This window comes from Adiantum capillus-veneris, chromosome 10 (assembly GCF_014529385.1).
Source record: "Adiantum capillus-veneris isolate H3 chromosome 10, ASM1452938v2, whole genome shotgun sequence".
Classification (NCBI taxonomy): domain Eukaryota; kingdom Viridiplantae; phylum Streptophyta; class Polypodiopsida; order Polypodiales; family Pteridaceae; genus Adiantum; species Adiantum capillus-veneris.
Window position 1 is genome coordinate 124281752 of NC_140940.1, and position 23579 is coordinate 124305330.

General features: G+C 39.7%; 1 protein-coding gene across 1 annotated transcript in view; it reads right to left on the reverse strand.

Moving 5' to 3' along the window:
* Positions 1–2307: 2307 nt before the first annotated feature.
* The window catches only part of LOC147449579 (alpha/beta-Hydrolases superfamily protein), a 31140-nt gene continuing 9868 nt past the window's right edge, over positions 2308–23579 (reverse strand). The window contains exon 12 of the transcript XR_015189445.1: positions 2308–13103. The gene's annotated coding sequence lies outside the window, so the exon portion shown is untranslated. The remainder of the gene's footprint in view (positions 13104–23579) is intronic.

Below are 23579 nucleotides of genomic sequence, written 5' to 3' on the forward strand. Positions count from 1 at the left end.
CCTTTGTAATTTTACACACATATATTGCTAAGCTACTTGCATACTTGCCATGCTCAAGACTATGCTTAAGTAACTCAAGATTTCCATTAAACCTTGCTCTTGCTCTCTCTCTCTCTTGAAGGCCAAACCCTCAATTCTCTTCCTCTCTTGAAGTCCAAACCCAAGAGGGTTTTGTGAAGAAGCTCCTCTCTCCTTTCTCTTCACCATAAATCCTTTTCCTTCCTCCTTGAGCCTCACATCTCTTCAAGAAGGACTTCAACCCCACATCCCTCTTGCTTAGAGGAGGTAATCTTCATTTCTAGTAGGTTTAATTAAATGTGTTTTAATACTAGGAAGGTTTATGTGCATCATTTTAGGTTTAAGCTTTAATGGTAACCTTGGAATTAGGGTTAACTATTAATGGTAGCTATGCATCATAAAATTAAGCTTCAAAGATAGATTTGTACTCATAAGTTAAGCTTTAATGGTAACTTTGCACTTAGATATAAGCTTTAGTGATTACCTTGCATTTTTAGGTTTTAAGCTTTAATGGAAACCTTGCAATTAGAGTCAAGTGATAAGAGTATCTATGCATCATAAATTAAGCTTCAAAGATAGATTTGCACTCGTAAGCTAAGCTTTAATGGTAACTTTGCACTTAGATGTAAGATTTAGTGATTACCTTGCATTTTTAGGTTTTAAGCTTTAATGGAAACCTTGCAATTAGGGTTAAGTGATAAGAGTATCTACGCATCATAAAGTTAAGCTTCAAAGATAGATTTGCACTCGTAAGCTAAGCTTTAATGGTAACTTTGCACTTAGATGTAAGATTTAGTGACTACCTTGTATTTTTAGGTTTTAACCTTGCAATTAGGGTTAAGTGATAAGAGTATCTACACATCATAAAGTTAAGCTTCAAAGGTAGATTTGCTCTCGTAAACTAAGCTTTAATGGTAACTTTGCACTTAGATGTAAGCTTTAGTGATTACCTTGCATTTTTAAGTTTTAAGCTTTAATGGAAACCTTGCAATTAGGGTTAAGTGATATGAGTATCTACGCTTCATAAAGTTAAGCTTCAAAGGTAGATTTGCTCTCGTAAGCTAAACTTTAATGGTAACTTTGCACTTAGATGTAAGCTTTAGTGATTACCTTGCATTTTTAGGTTTAAGCTTTAATGGAAACCTTGCAATTACTGTCAAGTGATAAGAGTATCTATGCATCATAAAGTTAAGCTTCAAAGGTAGATTTGCTCTCGTAAGCTAAGCTTTAATGGTAACTTTGCACTTAGGTGTAAGCTTTAGTGACTACCTTGCATTTTTAGGTTTAAGCTTTAATGGAAACCTCGCAAATAGGTTAAGTGCTAAGAGTATCTATACATCATTAAGTTAAGTTTCAAAGGTAGATTTGCACTCTTAAGCTAAGCATTAATGGTGACTTTGCACTTAGGTATAAGCTTTAGTGACTACCTTGTATTTTAAGTTTAAGCTTTATTAGAAAGCTCGAAAACTCATAAAGTATAGGACGACCTTCTAGCTTCTTAAAATGGAAAGTTAGGTACCATAAAAAAGAGTAATTGTCTAAGCTCGATAGAAGTAGTTCAACTTTTGGTATTGAAGAGTATTTCTAAAATTTTCGATTTCAAGTTTGTTTGCAAATACGGGATGGGGGAGATAAGGGATAACTTCGCGAAATTGATCTCCGTGTTGTTTGAACCGAAAACTCTACAAGCTTCCATGGAGATGTCCCATGGATGGCAAAGGATTGCAAAAACCTGAGAATCGACAAAACGGGGATTGAACTTAAAAAGTTGGCATTTTCGAAGAGACATTAACCATCAAATGCCTATGGAAAAAACTCGCTTGTATTTTTTAAACAAACTTGGATGGTAGAAAATTAATGAAAGTAGGAATTAAAATTGATAAATGAATGAACCTGAAAAGTACCAACTAGGAGTTAAAAAGGAATCTCGAGAGGTGATAGGGATAGCCCATTGCAAAACATAGATTTAACTAGGAGTTTTGAAGATTGTCTGGAAATGACCGAGAACCAAGATGGATCTTCTTGGGGTCAATTTGATTGAAAGGCCGACCCATTGAGAGGATTCTCTGGGGGAACTTGTCGGAGATTGGCCCTTTTCAGCTAGGGCAGTGTAACCGGCAAGTTGTTATACCTAGGTCATTCATGCTCGAGGGATAAGGGATGAATGGGTTTATTTTATTTTTGTCTGGCCGGGTGAAGTACCCGCGGTATCTTATTGAAAATCGGCCATAATCCGGGTATGGCCTGATGCCAATAGTTGGCTGAGAAGGTTATTCTCAGGGAGGATGATGTGAATTTAATTAAGGAAATTTGTTCGACTTGGTTGCTTAAAAAGAAACTGGAAAGGCTAGGAATATAGGGGATATCCTATGCATCTGTCACCAGATGGTGCTATACCTCTCAAAATTAAATGCTTAGGAAGGAATGATTAAATTACTGATGAGCCTTTCCCAAACACTTAATTCTGGGAAATATTGTGAAGGTGATACCATTTTGATGGCTTGTAACCGATTATCTTGGCCTGAATGGGCAGGTAAGATGAATTGGTTGAAACTAAATGTGTTGCATGATTAGTTAGGAAACTAGTTACAAGCTAATTATAGCAGATAAAGGAAAGAAAATGAATTAAAAGTTTCTAAATAAAGATCTGGTGGGAACAACCAGATGAATTTCCCTGAACGAGGGTATGCAATAGATTGCATGCTGCTTGTTGTTTGATGATGTCTGATAGACTACTGTCTTCCTGATTTTGTAGTAGTTAAGTACTACCTCGAGAAGGGATTTTCATGAAATGGTTCGGTGGGTGGGCGGATCCAGAGGGTCAGATGGCCGGATTTTGATTTAAAATATTTATGTTAAACGCTAGGACTACGTGAGATAAAAAGGGGTAATTGGGGATGAGTGAGACCAGGTAGGATTGCAAGATCCCTCTTCTTAGGGGAAAGTGATAACTGTCGTGCCTGCTTGTCAGGAAAAAGGGGTTATCGCCATGAACCAAGGGAGAAAAAGAAAGCAAGAGAAGATCCTCAAGTTAAAGATCAAGAGAATCAAGACTAAGGACCACGATTTTGGGTGCGAAAAGCTGTCAAGGACAGATTGATTATGAGAAACGGATAGAATCATTAAATGAAGGGATGTACCCCCTTGGGTTGGCAATCGAGATAGACCGGAGTCCTGTCTGAGTGTCGGTCCCAAGTGGAAGGGATACCTGTAGATAGATCTATGTCATTCCTTGGAACCGTCTAGAGGACTGAGGGACCGGAGTAGGGTCGAGTCTGGGTATGGCCCTCACATTGGGTTGGCGTTCGAGATAGGCCGGAGTCCTGTCTGAGTGTCGGTTCCAAGTGGGAGGGATACCTGCAGATAGATCTACGTCATTCCCTGGAACGGTCTGGAGGACTGAGGGAGGTGAGTAGGGTCGAGTCTGGGTATGGCCCTCACATGATCATTGCATTCCAAGCAATTCCTCTCTCTACGCAAAGATGCATCATTGCACACACAAGTGTGTACACCTTCAAATCGGTTCACAAATTGACCAATGTAGGTCAAAAATCAATCACTCAAATCAAAAGATCAAACACGGATTAACACAAAAAACTCAATTAAGTGATGAAATCATCCTCTAAGTAAAATTAGCATGGAAATGAAACAAAATTAGTCATGGTTAGTATGAAATTGTGAAATTGAAATTGAAATTGGGAGTTTGAGGTATTCATAACTAAAAAATTAGCTCAAATCACACTAATTTGAGTTACACACACTAAAAAACGATGAAATAAGTAATGGAATTACTCTATTTCTAAACATCCTCTTCTCACTAGCTTAGGTCATCAATCCTCGACAACAACGACAAATGTTGGGGTCATTGTAGCATCGGCCTAATTGCAACCCACGACCAACAAAATTATCAATCCGTGGATCGACAGCCCGCCGGCTAGCACTTCGAGACACGAGCATTATCGTATACATCAAAATAGAGGATTTAAACGAATGCTTCTCCAATACAAATAGAGATTAGCCATGAATCAATTAACTCTAATCACACCCTAATCATAAATCAAGCATCACCTACATACACCAAGCCCACCCAAGTCTGACTTGCAAATGAATTGAATCTCAAAGCACTCTGTCCACAAGCACACACTAATTGCACTGGTTTTGGCCTCCCAATCACCACATGCCAACCAAGGTACTTGATCAAAAGATCCACACACAAGGGTGAATGGTACTTGAATCTCATTAGACGTACCCACATATGAGCACAAAATAGGGCATATACTCCAATCACAAGATCAAGAGTGCACACACACTTTACTAATCAACTTAATTAGAGATCCTAAATATCACAAATTGAGTACTCATAGAATGTTATGAGTCATTCATAAAAGCAAGAAGTCATTACCACACTTAGATCTAGAATAATGAGAGGGTAAAATTACTTCATGACATTAATGTAATGTAAAAGAAACAAGATTAATGAGCAAAGTAGAGACTATATATATCAAGAAAGAGCTTCTCTAATTACAAAAGATTAGCACTAGCCTCCTAAGCATGGGTAGGCCAACCAAAAGTGATACTCAAGAATGGGCTCTCAAGAATGAATTCTCTTTGCATAAAAGAGCTTTTTATAAAGGCACGGACTTTGAGCCTTTATCTATTACAATTAAATTAGGCTCACCTCCATAGGATATACAAATGTAAGCCTAAAACTATACAAGACTAATAGAAAAAATTATAGCATGTCCTCCTATGCTTGGTGCATCCTTGCTCCATGTATTAGCCGTTGCTAACATCCCCCCCTCCTAAATGGATCGGTAAGCAAAGGTTCTTTAGGGCTAAGGGATCTTTATGAGAGAAAGTGAATATTATCACCCCCTTGAGTTGGCATCGAAGAGCAGGAGGAGTCCTGTCTTGGTGTCGGTCTCAAGTGGGAGGGATGTCGGAGATCACAGTGTATCCAGGTGGAGATGGTATAGTCGGTGGTCCCCTAGCATGGCCCTCACAAGTGATATCAGAGCGCGGTTTTTATCCTTGGATAGATAAAGGTCTTAATTAATTAGACTCTTGTAGAAAGGATTGAATTAATGAAAAATAACTTCTCAAATTGCATGAAATTTTTGAGATGACATGGACCTCTCAAGAAGAGGAAGTACTCAAAATTGTCCCAAAAGAAAATGGAAGAAGCAACTATGGAACAAAAGGAGGCCATGTTGGAACACTTTGTTCACCTCCTCTTTCCCGTCAAAGGGATAATCGGAGTTGAGCAAATGTGGAAGACCCAATGCAACATAACTGAAGTAACTCTTTGGGGCCATGAACACCTTCTAAATAATCTTCGCCTGGCCATGATGAGGGAGAAATTGGGACTAGGTCCCAATCGCTTTTGTATTATTAGTTCTCCTGCCATAGAATATGAAAGCAAGATTCTTCTATTAATAGCCAATCTTCCTCATGATAAGATGTTTATCTACCCACGACAAAGAACATCACTTACTGGACCATTTACACATAACTCTTGGAACAGGTTGGTGAGGCTATATGTGCTCGCAAGTCACTTTCTTCTTGAGTCCACAGACTTGTATTTTCTCTTACTTGTAACCTTAGGGATTTAAAGTCCATACTGACAAAGCAAGACATGGAAGAACTTGATGTCTAGAAATTATTAAAGAAGTGCAAGCCTATATCAGTAATTATTTCCCCAAGATGTAAAAAGTTTTTGGCATAATAATAATTTTTTAAAAAAGTTTTGAAAGAGAGGAAAATAACAAAGAGTTTACCTTTTTGAAAGGCCTATATTTAAAAGAATTTAACTAGTCTTGTATATCTGAAATAATCCTATAGATGGGCCAATTTGAAGGAATCCTAGGGATGGATTGGCTGAGCAAAAATAAAGCCAACATCCATTGCAGTGAAGGAAGCATCTCTTTTTCAAACTCAAAGGGTGAACAAGTCTTAGTGCAAGGCAGAACATGGAAAGCTCCCCTGAAGGTGGTCAAAGCTAGTTGTTTGGTTAAGGGGTTAAAGAAATGACTCTCAATTTATGTTATAAGACTTAATAAACCAGAGACCGAATCAGAAGACTCAGAGCCTGAATGGCTAAATGAATATCAAGAAATTTTTCCAGAGGAGTTGACAAATCTTCCACCACCTAAGGAATTAGTGCACGAGATTGAGCTCATTCCTGGTGCACAACCAATAGCAAGGACTCCCTACAAGATGTCACCTTCCGAATCTATAGAGCTGAAGAATCAGTTGACTCAGCTTTTGGAACAAGGTTTCATCAAACCCAGCATCTCTCCCTGGGGTGCTCCTGTACTCTTCCAAAAGAAGATATATGGGACGTTCAGACTTTGCATAGATTTTCGAGGCCTAAATTAGTGCATTGTCAAGAACAAGTATCCCTTGCCTCGCATAGATGAGCTGCTTGATCGACTCGGTGGTTCCAAATTTTTCACCAAGATTGATCTCAGGTCACGCTATTACCAAGTTGGGATAAAAAGGGAGGATATTCCAAAAACAACTTTCAACACAAGGTTTGGGCATTATGAGTTCACTGTCATGCCTTTTGGCCTAACTAATGCCCCTGCCACATTTAACTGTCTCATGACTGACCTCTTCAGGACAGAGTTAGATGATTTTTTTCTAGTCTTCTTTGATAACATGCTTATATATTCAAAGACTAGAGAAGATCACGAACAACATGTACGCCATGTCTTGGAGATTCTCAAAAAAGCCAAACTCTACGACAAGCGGAGCAAATGCTCTTTCTTTGTAGAGAAGGTTGCCTATCTAGGATACATAGTTTCAAAGGATGGTCTTTCTCCCAACCCAGCTAAGGTGGAAGCTGTAGTTCAGTGGCCCATTCCCAAGACTGTTTCAGAAGTACGGGGATTCCTTGGCCTCACAGGATGGTCTAGAGTATTTATAAAAAACTATGCACTCATCGTAGGTCCTCTCATTGAACTCACTAAGAAAGAGGAACCCTTTATCTGGTCTCACAGGAGAGATAGAGCCTTCAACAAATCAAAAGAGATCTTGGCCAGTAAACCTGTTCTCAAACTTCCAGATTTTTAAAAAACGAGGTGATAGTGGATGCTTGCATACAAGGTATAGGTAGAATCCTACAACAAGAAGGCCATCCCATAGCCTATGAATCACGACAGCTCAGGATTCATGAAAAGAATTATCCCACCCATGACCTCGAATTACTAGTTGTGGTTCATGACCTCAAAAAGTGGAGACACTATCTTCTAGGTCAAATGTTTGAGCTTGTTACTGACGACAAAAGTCTCAAGTGGATTTTCACCCAACTAGATCTCAATATGTGACAAAGGCGATGGGTTGAATTTCTCCAAGAGTTTACTTTTGAGATCAAATTTAGACCAGGCAAGGAAAATCAAACTGCAGATGCTCTGAACCGACGAGTAGTGGCCCTTGCCATTACAATAGTCCATTCAACGCTACCCGAGGAAGTTCAAAACGCCCTCCAATCTGATGACCAATTTGGTCCGTTGATCCAAGAAATTCAAGCTCAAGTTCAGAAAAGATATTTGGAAGACTACTCTACTCAAGATGGACTCTTATTATTCAAGAATTGATTGTGCATACCTACATGCTTAAGGATGCAAATACTAAAGGAAGCTCATGAAACTCCTCTTGCAGCTCACCCAGGTATCACAAAATGTTTTCTTCTCTTAAACAAAATTTCTACTGGCCTAAGATGAAAAAGGATACCTTAGAGTATGTTAAGAAGTGTTTGGTATGCCAAAAGATGAAGGCTGAAAGAGAAGATTCTTGGGAAGCTACAACCATTGGATATACCTGCAATGAAGTGGGAGTGCATCAATATGGATTTTGTAACAGGGTTACCCAAGACTACTCGAAATTTTGATTCATTTTTTGTGGTGGTGGATAAACTCACCAAAGTAGCACACCTTGTCCCAGTCAACAAAACCACTGTCTCTGCAGTAGATATTGCTCAAATTTTGTAAAAGAAATTATTAGATTACCTGGGATACCTGCTAGGATAATCAGTGATCGTGATGCCAAGTTTACCTCTAAGTTTTGGAAGGCCATGTTTCAATCCTTAGGCACTCAATTAAACCTGACTTCAGCCTATCATCCAGAGACAGATGAACAAACCAAAAGAGATAATCAAGTCATATAAGATATGTTGAGATTATATTGCACTCAACAACCTCATCTTTGGATTAAATATTTACCCTTAGTGGAATTTGCTTATAATTCTTCCTACCATAGAAGCCTAGGAATGTCACCATTCAAAGCTCTTTATGGACAAGACTATATCATTCCTCTCAGAATGGCCGACCCAAGTCTCCCAGTTCCTGCAACAAAGAATACACTTGAAGAAATGGATCGCCAAATCAAAATAATAAGGGAGAACCTTAAGAGAGCAAGTGACAGGCAAAAGAGTTATGCTGATTTACATAGATCTCCCCGGACTTTTAAGGCAGGAGATAGAGTTTTCCTTAGGGTCAAACCAAAGAGAAGTTCACTTGAATTGGGAAAATACACGAAAGCATATAGATATTGTGGACCCTTTGAGATTTTGAGAAGGATAGGGGACCAATCTTACGAACTCGCTTTACCCCCTCACTTGCACGTGCACAACGTTTTCATGTTAGCTTGCTAAAAAGATATGTTGCGGATCCCCTTCACATCCTAAATGATGAAGATACTATTCTTATCTCATAGGAAGAATTCTAGATGGAGCTAGAGCAAATTTTAGACATGAAGGAGCGAAAGCTATGACATTGAACAATTCGGGAAATTTTGTGGAAGGGCTATCCCATTGAAGATGCCTCTTGGGAAGATTGGGAACGCCTTACTTCTCAGTTTTCTCGTCTTTTTTGATCAAGATTCTTCTCTTTTTTTTACTCAAACTAAACCATGTTAGCCCATATAACTACAAATTCAAGTTCTATCTTACCGAACTTTTGTAACTTGACCTTTTGCCAAATAATAACAAGATTAGCGTTGTTCTTTATATCTTGTGACTCGGATCTGTGTATGGAATTACAAAATCAATAAATAGATTTAGCTAAGTTTAAAATTCTTCAAGGACTTCTATAAAATACAAGATATAAGAACTCAGAACCAATTTCATTATATCCATCAATAAAAATCAGAGGAAGAAGGATTTAAGACAGACACCAAGATCTTAGAACATGATGAACATGTTGTATCCGGAATGGCCACATATAAAACTAGCCCTTGCCACCGATCTATAAGGTAAGATAATGAGCAAATAGATAAACCTAAGAAATTTTGACAAGGGACGGAAAGAAAAGTGAAAGACAAAGGGAATAATAATGGAAGAAATGAAAATATAGTACACCTTATATAGGCTAGTCAGCCAACGAAGGGTAAATTAGTGTTACCCAAAAAGTTGAAAATGTAACTTACGGATGAAGATTTACCACCTTCCTTATTTGCTTCGAGCTGAGGACAACGAGCTGAGGACAACTCTTTCTTTTTGTTGGGGAGTTTGTAAGGTCCTCCTCTTAGCCCTTACTCTTGACGACGTATCTAAACCGTCGACTTTTCATCGAATACGATCGTGTAAATTTGGTCTATAGTCAAGCACCCTAGCTACCCACGAGGCACTTTCGACTTTCACCATGGGAACGTGGATATAACCAATGCATGAGATATTAGTATTATCTCAAGAAAAAATAAATTAGCATAAGAAAACAAAGAAAGAATAAGGATAAGGTGAAAAAATAACTTGTTGAAAAAGTAGCTTGTTGCATAAGCCACTTGTTGGAAAAGTAGCTTCTTGCATGAGCCACTTGTAGGAAAAGTAGCTTCTTGCATGAGCCACTTGTAGAAAAAGTAGCTTCTTGCATGAGCCACTTGTAGGAAAAGTAGCTTCGTGCATAATCCACTTGTGGGAAAAGTAGCTTCTTGCATAAGTAGCTTGTTTGGAGAAGCTTTGAAAAGGAAGAAAGGATATCGAGATATACAAAAGTAATTTATCACGATAAGTTAAGGGCCTTATCAAATTAAACTTAAAAGGAGGCCTTCCCTAATCATTCAACACTTAACTTCACTTCTCTTCACATTTTGAAAGTGCAAGCTTGATAGTGAGCTATGAAAGCCAAAGCTAATCCTCCTTCACACACATCCCTACAACCCTCTCTCTGCTCAAGAGAAACCATAACCATAAACCAAATTACCATTACACTCTTCACCTTCTCTCTCTTAACCTACAAGCTTTCCATAGCTTGAATTTTCTTAACCTCTCACTCTTCCAATTGCCAAATTGGTGGTCTTCCAGCAAAGTGAAGTGGAAAAGAGCTGGCTATGTCAACACACTTTGTCGTTACTCTTCCAAAGCAAGGAGAAGAGCCTACCATATACCCAATAAGGATTTCCCATAAAGTCATCCCCTTTTTTTCCTCTTACCAAATGGAAAGTTCCGAAACCATAAGCTTCTTCTAGCAACATAATTAATTCTCTCCACGGTAGTAAAGGTATGCTTAAATCCCTTCTTAAAGAAGAATTTGTTAATCACTCATACACTATTCATGCATATTTTACGATACACTAGCATGTCCGCTTTTAGGAACTTTGTAATTTTTGCACTACCATGTATAGAAGGGTTTCACTCTTGCATAAGCACTCAAAGGAAGTTTTTGATTAATTATCCAAGATCGCAAGTTGGTGCATTTCAAAGTTTTGTGTGTACCACACATAGATACACCAATGAAAAAATTATTATAGAAAGCATATGCATTGTTCATTTCAAGTTTGTTTACTTTCAAGTTTGTTTTGCAAAGTCGAAGGGGGGAGTAAGGAGATAGCTTCACGGATGTCATGACCATGTTGTTTGAACATAAAACTCCCATCCCTTCCTTGGAGATGCCCCATGGATGGCAAATGATGAAAAATGATCAAATATGGGATTCAACAAAGCTGGGGTTAACTCGAAACTTTCATCGAGAAAAAACCTTAAAATTTTCAAGAGATTTGTTAATTTCTAAGGTCTTGTTTGAGTAGAAAAATTAAAAAGAAATAGGAATAAAGGGATTATAACTCAAGGAGCTTAATTTAAATTTAAACTAGGATTAAAAACTTTACTAAGAAGATTGACGTGGATAGCCCTAGCATAACATAGAGATTTAAGTGTGAACTTGTCTTCATGTTTGGAAAAAGGCCGGCACAGGTGTTTACCTTTGAGATAAACGAGGGATGGTCCTTTTTGGCTAGGACTGATAACCATTGATCTATGTTTTGAGCTCGGGTTCATTCATTGCCCTAGAAATGGGATTGAATGGGAGTGTGTCCAGCTCGGGTGGATGGGACCTGGTGATGTGTTTGAAAATCGGCCTAGCTCGGGTAGGCCTGATATTGACAAGAAAAGGAGGAAGGAAAAAGGATCCATGGAAGGATCATGATAAGGGAGGAAGATGTGATTTAATTAAAGAACTCTTCAAATTGTTTGGTGAAAAGGAACCTTGGAAAGGCTAGGAACCTAAATGGGCTATTCCGCAATTGTCCTCATCAGTCGGACCTTTGCTCTTCTTCTCGGGATTATTGATTTAAAAGAAACCTAAAGTAGATTTCTTTGAAGCATTTCCCACACAAGACAAAGAAAAAATAAGAATCGGAATCTATGTAAAGGCTCCGTCTCCACACGTGGTGGAGGAGATAGGATACCCAAGTCCTGGGATGAGGGTAGGGATATGCATGGAGAAGTATATGTGATTGCTTGAAAGATAACTAGATAATTTTACAAATATTAAAGAAAAAAAGAAGTAAAAATATTTTATAAAGGAAAAAGGTGGGAACGACCTGATAAATGCACGTTTGCAAGCGTATACAACAGTTTTGCTTGAAATGTATTCTTGGTTCAACATGATTGGAATACTTTTTCTAGTATCATAGTATTTACCTTGGGAAGGTGCATTTATCAAACGGTTCGGTGGATGGGCAGATTCCGGAGGGTTAATTGTTGGCCAAAAAGTTGAACCTAATTTTATGTTGTCCTAGAAGTAAAGTCAAGAGCGAGGGAAAGGGATTGCGATCTCCGGAGCGGGAGAAAAACTTGGGATCAAGGGATTCGCGTAGACTATAAATACACTCACCTTACGGGAACGCATTGTTGGCCAAAAAGTTGAACCTAATTTTATGTTGTCCTAGAAGTAAAGTCAAGAGCGAGGGAAAGGGATTGCGATCTCCGGAGCGGGAGAAAAACTTGGGATCAAGGGATTCGTGTAGACTATAAATACACTCACCTTACGGGAACGCATTGATGGCTGTTCTCGGTCATAATTGGGAAAAAAACGTCAATGACCTTGAACCAAGGGTGAACTAGAGAACTCCCACCAGTTGACCCTGGAAGGTTAAGTTCAAAGTTAGTCTGATGACTTTGATTGGTAAGTTTGATCGGTAAGCAAAGGTTCTTCGGGGCTAAGGGATCCATATGAGAGAAAGTGAATGTTATCACCCCCTTGAGTTGGTATCAAAGAGCAGGAGGAGTCCTGTCTTGGTATCGGTCTCAAGTGGGAGGGATGTCGGAGATCACGGTGTATCTAATTGGAGATGGTAGGGTCGGTGGTCCTCGGGCGAAGTCCTGTCTTGGTGTCGGTCTCAAGTGGGAGGGATGTCGGAGATCACGGTGTATCTAATTGGAGATGGTAGGGTCGGTGGTCCTCGGGCGAGTCCTGTCTTGGTGTCGGTCTCAATCAGGAGGGATGTCGGAGATCAAGGTGTATCCAATTGGAGATGGTACATTCGGCGGTCCCCGGGCATGGCCCTCACAAATATTAATACAACATCCAAATGTATGCATAAATAAATCTTCTATGAGCCAAATTTCTAATGTGTTTAATATTCATAAAGCCAAGTGTTGAAACTTTAGTATATGCCTAGCTTTTGGAATGACAAGCACCATAGCTAGAAGCGAAATCACTTAATCCAAGCATGCAAGGAGTGAAGAGATAAGCAAAGAGAAATGTCATGGAAGGATTTCACCTATTTGTGCTTTTTTAAGTATTCTTGAGCATAGTATCCACTCGTTGGATAGAGGCCTTTGATTCGTTTATCGAAAAGCAAGCTTCCTGAAGCGAAATGTCAGTGAAACAGAAGCTCAAAAAACCATTTATTGAAAGCCAAAACACACAAAAGACTTTACTAAAAACCTAATTCTAGGGTCTCACATACCAAAATTTGCCAAAGAGAAAAACTCTTAGGAAAAAAGATTGCCTTTGGTTACACACATGATGCTCTATCATAGCAAATGTATGCATACACATCAAAATATGAGAGAGAGAATGCTTCTAAGCAAGCATGGCCATTAAGCTCAAGGCTAGGCCATCCAAAAGTGGTACTCAAGAATGGGCTCTCAAGAATGAATCCTCTTTGTATAAAAGAGCTTTTTATAAAGGCATGGACTTCAAGCTTTTATCTATTACAATTAAATTAAGCTCACCTCCATAGGATATATAAATGTAAGCCTAGAACTATACAAGACTAATAGGAAAAATTATAGCATGTCCTTCTATGCTTGGTGCATCCTTGGTCCATGCGTTAGTCACTGCTAACAAGGAACCTCTCTAAGGATAGTTCCAGATCCACTACCAACAAAATGTCTTTTCAAGAAGTAAGGGGGACTTCAAAGATTTTTCAATATATTTGAATTTGCTTTTTCCATGTATCATGTGGCCGATCCCACCAAGATCCTAGCATCCATATCCCCTTCAAGTTGGATTTGATATGTATATGCTATAGGTAGGTGTGCTTGTCGTTGCAAAGCGTTTCTCAACATGATTCTTATTCGAGCAGCTTCTTGTGCTTCCTCTACAACTTATTGTTTCCTTAGCTTTCAATCCCTGGCTGAATGTAGTTTGCCCAACATGTCATTGGTTTAGTGGTAAATGATACTTCTTTTGCCTATAACCACTAGTCTAATTGGCCATAATATCCCTATCTAAATTGGAAAGCTTAACTCCCCCCCCTTCCCCCCGACTTAGTGGGATTTTCTCAATAGAAAATGTCCATTTTCCCTTTTCTCGAGTTTTGGAGATATGTTGTATGAGGGAGTATACTAGCACTTAGTCCCCTTGCTTGACTCTTTGGTGCCCAAATTTGAGTCGAAGAATTTTTTTTGTTTTTGTTTTTGTGTATAGATGTGTGCAATGGCTGCTAACCTTTGCTTATCCACATGTTCTAATTCCTCTAATCTTTTTTATAATTCATGTCTAGTCCATCCTAAATCTCGTTTGATAATTCATGTCCATCAATTCTAGCTCTATTAATACTCTCAAGGAAGGTACCAAAAATTCTATTGGCAGTATAGCAACTTAGTCGTAACTAGATTGATTAGGTTAGTGTTCAAACTAGAATTGTAGGCCACCCTATATGCCCATATTGTAGAATGTAATTGCATTTCACATTTTGTTCTTCTGGAACTGACTATTTTTGTTAGGACTGAGCTCATTATTTTGTTTGTATGTTCAGCTTGTCTATTGCCTTGTGGATGATAGGATTTAGGCTTGTCATGAATGATCTCGAACTCATATAGCAGGTGTTCAATCACTTTATTTGGGAAGTGTGTGCCCCTATCACTTACAATTTCAATTGGCAAGCCATATGTTGTAAAGACAAATTAATACAAAAATAAAGCCGTTGTCCTTGTAAAGCCATCTCTTGTAAAGACATATTCATACAAGAATAAAGTTGTTGTCCTTGCATCGTTTTTTTCTTGTGGCTTTTGTTTCAGTACATTTTTTCAAATAGTTAGTAGCCACAATGCTATATTGGGCTCTTATATTCCCGTGATTGAATGGGTCCCACAAAGTCTATGCCCCATTTGGCAAAAACCTTGGCCCCCATCATTGGTCTTAGTGGCATATGATCTTGTTTCTGTGGCATCTTTGCCCTCTAGCAAGCATTGCATCGTATCCTTTGGCATCAGAAAATAGAGATGACCACAAAATCCCATCCATCATGATTGATCTAGAGGTGCTGTCAACTCAAAAGTTTCCTCTTGATAGTCCTTCATATGCTTGCTCTACGATAGGAATATATTCTTCCTTGCTTGCACATACACGGAGTTGTTGGTCTTTACCTCTCTATATAGCTAGCCTGTAATAAGAGTATAATCTCGAGCCTCTATTGCAATCGCTCTTTGTCTCCATCTACTCCAAGTTTAGGAAAGACTTTTGTCGAGAGGTATTCCACCAAGTATTGCCCCCATCACGGTTTAACCATATGTGTTAGCAAACATGGCTAACTCTACTTGTTAGGCTGCAATATAGTGATCCACAGTGACTTCTATGTGACATGATTTTTGTGTTGCTTTGGTGGGTCCATTAGGGAATTTGAATGCTAACTCTAGAGTATTTAGAAACTCTACATTTGACTTGATGTATTCGTATATGTTACTAGACAGGGCTACATATAGGGCTATTACTATTGATGTTGCCATTACATAGCATGAGGTTGAGGCTATGTTCCATCACTTTCCCAAAATCAAAAAGCCTAGGATGAGATTGACTTACCAATGAATTTTTCTCTTGGACATTGAGGCTTTGAAGCAGCCTCTCACAAGATTTCCTTGACACATTTGAACCTCGAATATTGTGTTAGACTCTTAAAATCTTGAACTTAGTATTTTGTCGCTAGAGGTACATTCTCCATGGAACTTTAAATACTGATAGTCCATTTTCTTAACGGGATGAGTTTATAAGATACTAAAATCATTGCTAGTTGATTGCATTAGTCTCTCACAAATCATTCATAAACTAGCATATGGATTTACATAAGGGACACATATTTTGCATAAACCTCTTAATGTTGAGCTAGAGATTGACTATGCTAAAACTGCCAATAAGATAATGATTATTTAATTCGATTTGGAGAAAGAATTTGACCATTGTTGCGGTATTACATTGCAAAATTGATGCATCATTTGGGGGGGGGGGTGTTTAACTCTATGTAAAATTTATATATCATGTGCATTCAAGGACTATTTATAAAATCCCATCAACTGTAAATTTTTCATCAATCAATAAAAGGGACACCTTTTTCGTATCCAGTCTGCATTTTTTTTTCATGATCATTTTTTTCAACCACCCTTTTGTATGTGAAAATGTGAGAAAATATAAAATAAACAATCCCTATTGTTGAACCCACGTGATGGGGATTTTTATTTTAGTCCCCCCCCCCCTTGAGTGCATCGTATGGGTTTTCGCCCTCATACATCCAATAGTACATATACTATGTGCATTTGTTTCACCTCTTGCACGATTATGAATGGTCGTGTCATTGGCCACATATCACTCTCCCATCCACTCAGGTAACACTATCCTCTTAGCCCTCCACTCTTTGCCATTGCTACCCACCCCACATTAATTCTTCTTACTCACTTCACAATGATAATCAAATTTGTAAACTTTTTTACCTTTGAAGCAATAATCGATGGGCCAACATTGGTTGATGAGTATTTTGAGCTCCATAAGGAGAATAACTTGACACACTTGCATCTAGCCTATGCAAAAACATGTGTAATTCTACCCTTATTAGTTGTATAGAGAGTATTCGTGGATGTTGGGTGGTCATAATGTGCACAAACATACTATGATTAAGATTAGGCACCTTAGTTGTACGGTTTATGCATATGTTAGGACAATAATAGGACCAAGGTCAGACATGCAAGGTTCAGGGGCTCCTAAAGATAGGCTAGAGGGCTTATAAGAGGAAGAGGTTGGGTGGAGAGTAGCTTGTGCTAGTTCCTAACCCTCATAGTGGTATCAGAGGAGTGAAGATTTTGGAAAAAGCAGGGGGTCGTGGAGGAGTTGCATGAGGCTTGCATGTGCATGCTCTCTCTCTCTCTCTCTCTCTCTCTCTCTCTCTCTCTCTCTCTCTTTCTCATGAGGTTTTCCATGGCGGGTTCGACAGAGCTATGAACGGTGTGGAAAGGGATGCTTATACACACGAGGAGGTGAGGGCGAGATGTGCAAACATAGGTCACTATGGCACTGAATAGCATCTCCCCCCAAGCTTGGGAGTGTTTTGCACTTCATGAGAGGGTTGAGCTGACCTCTGTAGTAGCACCAACTGTTGCAAGTCTCTTCTCTCTCTTCTGCACTGCCAAGAGCAGCCTACATGCCATGCTTTGAGTTTTAATTTCTTTTACACATAGGCACCCCTTTGGGGTTAGTTAAAAGTTTACGACGAACTCAACACATTGAGACAAGTTTGGCCATCATATGTTGATATACGAAACTTCAATGTCTAAGTTGATATACAAAACTTTTAATGCAATATTACAACAAACTCAGCACGGATTCTAGGTCTCCTTACTCAAGGAGCCTACGGGGGACCACCGCCATACAATCTTTCCCTGCAGGGTACACTAGCCCAAAAAATTTATCTTGGATGAAGGACTTGAAGCCCTCGATTCACAAAGGTGAAGATCGGGAATGAAATAAAAACGAAATCAAAACATTTTCGAGCAACAAAGAAGGATGACAATCAAAGCTCAAATCATCAAGTAGAATCTTTGTAGTCATGAGATATTCCTTAAGTTGGGTAGTTTACTAGCTATCAACCATGTTGGAGTAAGCCATTTAGCTTACACTTGGATTACAAACCCCTAAAGCCAAGCATACCAACCATGGACTATTATGTGCATCCCATTACGTAGATTTTTCAATCCTATGCTTCTTTATAGTCACATGCTATTCACTATATCCACATGTTATTTTCACATGTGATGCATTTCACTTTCTAGCATTAAATGCCACCTTCCACTCTATAAGGCCATAATGCTTAGCTTGTAATTTGCCCTCTTGAATCATATCAATCTACTTACTTTTGGTATTTTGAACTTGTGTCGCTTACTTCAATTATTGGATGAACATGTTAACTTAATGCCTTAATTATCAATGCATCTAATCATTATCCGCCTTAATCGAACCTTACAAAGTGGTATCAAAGCACTATTGTGTGGCTCATTATAATTATTATTAGCATTCATATTTTTATATTTAAATTTGCTTGAGTGTATGTACTTTTGTTTCTTGCTCTTTCCACTTTCACGAGCCTTTGAACACATTAACTTATGCTCCATTTGGCTCATGCGTCGAGAATGACATTATGATCTAACTTTCATGAGCTTGTGTTTGATTATACTCTTCTTATTGCTTTTGCTTGGAGGCAAATGTGTGTGGGTTAGTGCGTGTGCTTTCTTGAATTGAAAGTGTGTGTGCGTATGTGCACACGATTTTTTTTCCCCAGAAAGCTGCACATGAACTTTGCTTTCACTAAACCTAAATAGTCAAGGCTCTTTCAAGCACATGGTTTGAATTGCCTCTTATAATCAATTAGGTAGTTTGCAAAAGTGCCCTGCTACACCTCCTTTTGGAAGGTGGGATCAATGGCTCACGATCACCGGTTGAATGTGACCGTTGGATTGCTTAGGGAATGCAAAAGATTCCTACTTTTTCAGTTCCGAAGCTTGAACCCACTACCCTCGCCTCTTTGGCATTGACTCTAACCGCTAAGCTATCGCGCGTCCGTTGAAAAGTAGGTGTGTGATAAGTTTATAGATCACGACGTCGCGACCAAGTTCACATCTAGTTCACACCGAATTTGGTGTGGTGTGCATACCCTCCCAAGTTCACACCAAGATCACACTTAGTTCACGTCGAGTTCATACCAAATTCGGTGTGGTGCACATACTTTCCGAGTTCATTCTTAGTTCCAACCTAGTTCAAACGACGATCGGACGGCCTAGATTACACCCGCCTTGTGACGCCTAATGTAGGTCAATGATCCCACCTCCTAGTGACAAGGCCACAAACCCCAAGCCTGCCGACCTCTGCATCGTCCAAACCTCAGCCTCGTCCTGGCAAGCCGTTTTGCCCTGCCGCTCTTCTGCTTCGACTCATCACCAAATGGACACTCTGTCATGTGATTCCCAATAACTCGAAGGTTCGCGCAGTGTCCTCAAGGCTCAGCAGCTGCTCTTGTGCCACGTCACTGCTGCAACGTTGGACCACTGCTCGATTGAAATCCATTGTCCGCTGCCCAGCACGCCTTCATTACTCGGTCACCTGGCTGCTTTAAGCCCACTTTGCTGCAGCTTGTCACCATCGCGCTCCCCTTTTTTTTTTTTTTTTTTCATTTGCCCTCCACCACCCTCGCCATCATTTTGCTGAGGGCCATCGTCGCTACTTGCTGAGAGTTCTTGCGATCATTTTGGTTGGAGTCGGGCTTGTAATTTTGTTAAAGTAATATTTCAAATGCCTACGAGAGGCCTTTCCCGCGAAGCCCCCTTAACTTGCTAGCCGAGAATCCATTGCCCTTGCTTAAGTGACCATTTTCATGGAGTTGAAGCCTTGATCTCCAAGGAAGTATCGAAACACACAAGGTTCAAGAGAGAGATTGAAAGGAAAACATGTTCAAGATATTTTCTCCAAGCATTAAAGATAAGTATGTCTTACTCAATTCCAAGATTGTCAAAGCCCTTGTAGCACCAAGCCATGCATTCGCACAAGTATTTTCAAATTTTGTACAAATTTGTTGCACCAGTATGTATACAAGCACTATGTCCACCAATAAGAAGGGGCATGCACCCAATTTGATATATGGCTACGAGCAAGTACAAACTATGTTGTTAATTTTGAGTTTTCTAGTTAGCATTACTAATTTAAAAAATTAAGTGTGTCAAAATGAGCTTAAGTTTTGACCACATGGTCAAATCTTAGCCATATTTTTGAGAGCATGATCTGAAAGAGCTTTTCAAGTATTACCTTGTGAAAAGATTTGGCATTTAAAAATAAAATTGAGATTTATCCATATGGTTAAATCTTTAAGACATTGGTGATCCCAAATTGGCTCTAAAGTCTCAAACTCTCTAATATGGTGTTTTCATCTACTTAAGTTAGACACAATGTGTAATCGTAAGAGCACACAATTTTAAGCAGAGGGATGTAGGTACAATTCTTGTGCGACCATGATCGTGCACACTGTCGGATTGTGGTCTTGAGAAGTTTCAAGGATTTCGATACATTAAACATAGAAATCCCACAAAAGGTGCGTCTTCTTTTATGAAGAACAACACCGCTTTTGGGATATGGAGAGTAAATATACCCTTAGATGTAGGGCACCAACCTTTTGTTATGTGTCAGAAGCAAGCTCAAATGCTCGACTAATCTGCATTAGTAAAAATATTTCACTATTAAGAAGGAATTGCTTGGAGCGCCTCACTTGAGATAGGTTTTACTACTAGTTGAGAAGAGAGAGAGCAATAAGTTTTGCTCAGTTAGTCTTTATTATTGGTAAAGAGAGCGTAATAAGTTTTAGTCACTTAGAGCGCTTCGCTTGAGATAAGCTGTGCTATTAGTTGAAAAGTGACAACAATAAGTATTTCTCACTCAAAGCGTTTCATTTGAGGTAGGCCCTACTGCAAGTATGAGATCTAAGTAGAGGTTCCTTTTGACTAAAAGAATAGTCTCTTCGGAGGATATTTGATTCCAATCATTCATTTCAATTTTTGCTACAAGCAGATAGTTCCACGTATCAGAACTAGATTTGGTAAAAATAAGTGGATCACGTAACGTGGTGAAGGTGTAGCGAGGAAAACATTCATATTCTTACCAAAAGTTGTTTCATTACTTCATTCCATCTGGAGCGATTCCTCACTTTGCATCTTCTGAGAACACCTTTCAAACCCTGGTTATATTCTGCAGATCATCAAGCTGGAGGGTACTTCGGATGCTTGCCGACGTGATGAGCACGGACCGTTCAACACATTTTTTAGCTGATGCTATTAGGCTGTTGGTGATGCAGGCGACATAGGCCGATGAATGCACAACTCCTTTTGTCAGCAGTCCCTAACTAACAATGTTCTCGTGAAATTTTTTGCCCCTATCAGCTTCTTGCGTAGTGCAACATGTCTTAAAGATGAAAGCATGGGCGATTCCATCTGGAGCGATTCCTCGCTTTGCATCTCCTGAGAACAACCCAGGTTTTCCTAGCCTACCACATTTGGCATACATGTACTGAGATCTTCCAAGCAAAGCAAACCAATGAGAGTACAAGTGCTAGTATGCAGCATTGAACAACAATCTACTTCTAAATCCTCTTGCAGCCTCAATTCCTCAAGCACACATCTTGGACACATCACAAACTTTCAAGCTCATGAGCACCCCAGCCAAGCTCATGAGCTTGTCAAGCTCATGAGCACCCCAACCAAGGTATACTCACGAAAGCATAAGGAGTTCTTGATCGGCTTCATGTCCGAACTGTCTTCACTATTACAGATAAGCCCAATATGGTTGTTGCAAGAAAGCACTATGTTGTTCTCACCGCTTGAGAAATGAAGGCCTCTTTCCAATTGTTCAAATGCAATCACTTATCCTTGCACCTTGAAGGTGTGTGGTCTTATGCAAGACGTTGACATGGGTGAGAGAATTCACGATAAGAGTACTAGTCAAGGGCTATTGGAAAGTGCTTGGTAGTGCTTTGCTCGATGTCCTCATGAAAGCACAAAAAGCTCCTTGTCCAAAATATTGGAGCGCATTGATTGCATGATATACCCATCAAGAACCTTCTGTAATAACAAACCTCCCTTGCCACAATGCCGTGCATCTTGAAGGCATGTGGCTCTACGCAAGATGCTGATATGGGCACAAAAATTCACAAAGATTTTGATGTTGAAAAAAGATGTCGTGCTTGGAACTGTCTTGGTCAATATGTATGCCAGATGTGGTGCGATTGAGAAAGAACAGAAAGTACTTGAGGAGCTTCCTATCCAGAATGCCGCCTCCTTGAAATACACTCATTGCGGGATATGCACAACAATAGTAAGGCCAGAAAGCTCTAGGCCGTTTTGAGTGGATGCAAAGCAAGATTAGTCACCTATACTTTGGTCTTGAAGGCTATGCTTACATCTTGAAGGCATGTGGCTCTACGCAAGTGCTCGAGGAGCTTCTTATCCAAAGTGTGGACTCTTGGAATGCATTGATTGCAAGATATGCCGCATAGGGACAGGGCCAAAAAGCTCTAGTTTGTTTTCAACAGATGCAAAATGAGGGTGTCTCTCCAGTTGCAATCACCTACACATGCATCTTCAAGGCATGTGGCTCTACACAAGATGCTGATATGGACACAAAAATTCACAAAGATGTTGATGTTGGAAAAAGATGTCGTGCTTGCCACTGTCTTGGTCGATATGTATGCCAAATGTGATGCGGTTGAGAAAGCACAAAAAGTTCTTGAGGAAGTTCCTATCCAAAATGTTGCCTCTTGGAGTACACTGATTGCGGGACATGATTAACAAGAGCGGGACCAAAAATCTCTAGGCTGTTTTCAGCGGATGCAAAGCAAGTGTATCTCTCTAGATGGCAATCACCTATGCATGCATCTTGAAGGTATGTGGATCTACGCCAAGATGCTGATGTGGGCACAAAGATGCTGATGTTGAAAAAAGATGTCGTGCTTGGCACTGCCTTGGTCGATATGTATGCCAAACGTGGTGCGCTTAAGAAAGCACACCAAGTGCTTGAGGCGCTTCCTATCCATGTCAAGTCTTGGAAGGCATTGATTGTGGGATACACACGATAGGAGCAGGGCCAAAAAGCTCTATGCCGTTTTCAGGGATGCATCTCTTCAAATTCAATTTGAATGCAAATGCTTGCACCTTTAAGGCCAGTGGCCTTCCACGAGCCGTCAACATGGGTGAGCGTATTAACGAGAAGATACCTGATCCAACACGCTTGGTGAAGGATGTCATGCTTGGCAATTCTTTGGTTGACATGTATGCCAAATGTGGTACTGTCATGAAAGCATGAAAAGTTCGTGATGGGCTTTTTCTCTAGAATGTCATCACGTGCAACATGTTGGTTGCAAGATATGCCCAATATGCCTATCGCAAGGGTATCAGAATCCACGATGTGATTGCTAGTCAAGGGCTATTGGGAGTACAGTGTCATGCTTGGCGGTGGATTGATCAATATTGTGGTTCCCTTTTACAAAACGTAATGCTTGGCACTGCCTTGGTCGACATCTATGCCAAATGTGGCAGGGCCACGGAGCCCTGCGCTGGGCTGTTTCCAATAGATGCAAAGCGAGGGCATCTCTCTAGATGCAATCACCTATGCTTTTGTCTTGAAGGCATGTGGCAATGCCTTGATGTCCGGAATGTCATCTCTGCTAGGAAGCTCTTGCTGGCTATTTTCAGGATGCAAAGCAAGGACATTTCTCCTGATGTAATCACTTATGCTTGCATCTTGAAAGCATGTGGCACTACATAGGAGCAATGATCATGTATGCGAGATGTGGTACTTAAGAAAGCACCAAAAAGTGCTTGAGTATGCTTTTGTCTTGAAGGTAGGTGGCACTACGTAAGATACTGATATGGGAAAAAAAAATCACGATGATATTGTTAGTCAGGGAATGTTAATTCATGTCCAAAATGTTGTCTCTTGGAACGCATTGATCGTGGGACATCCCCAACAAGCGAAGGGCCAAGAATTTTTGGGTTGTTTTTAGCAGATGAAAGCGAGGGCATGGAATGCTTGCATCTT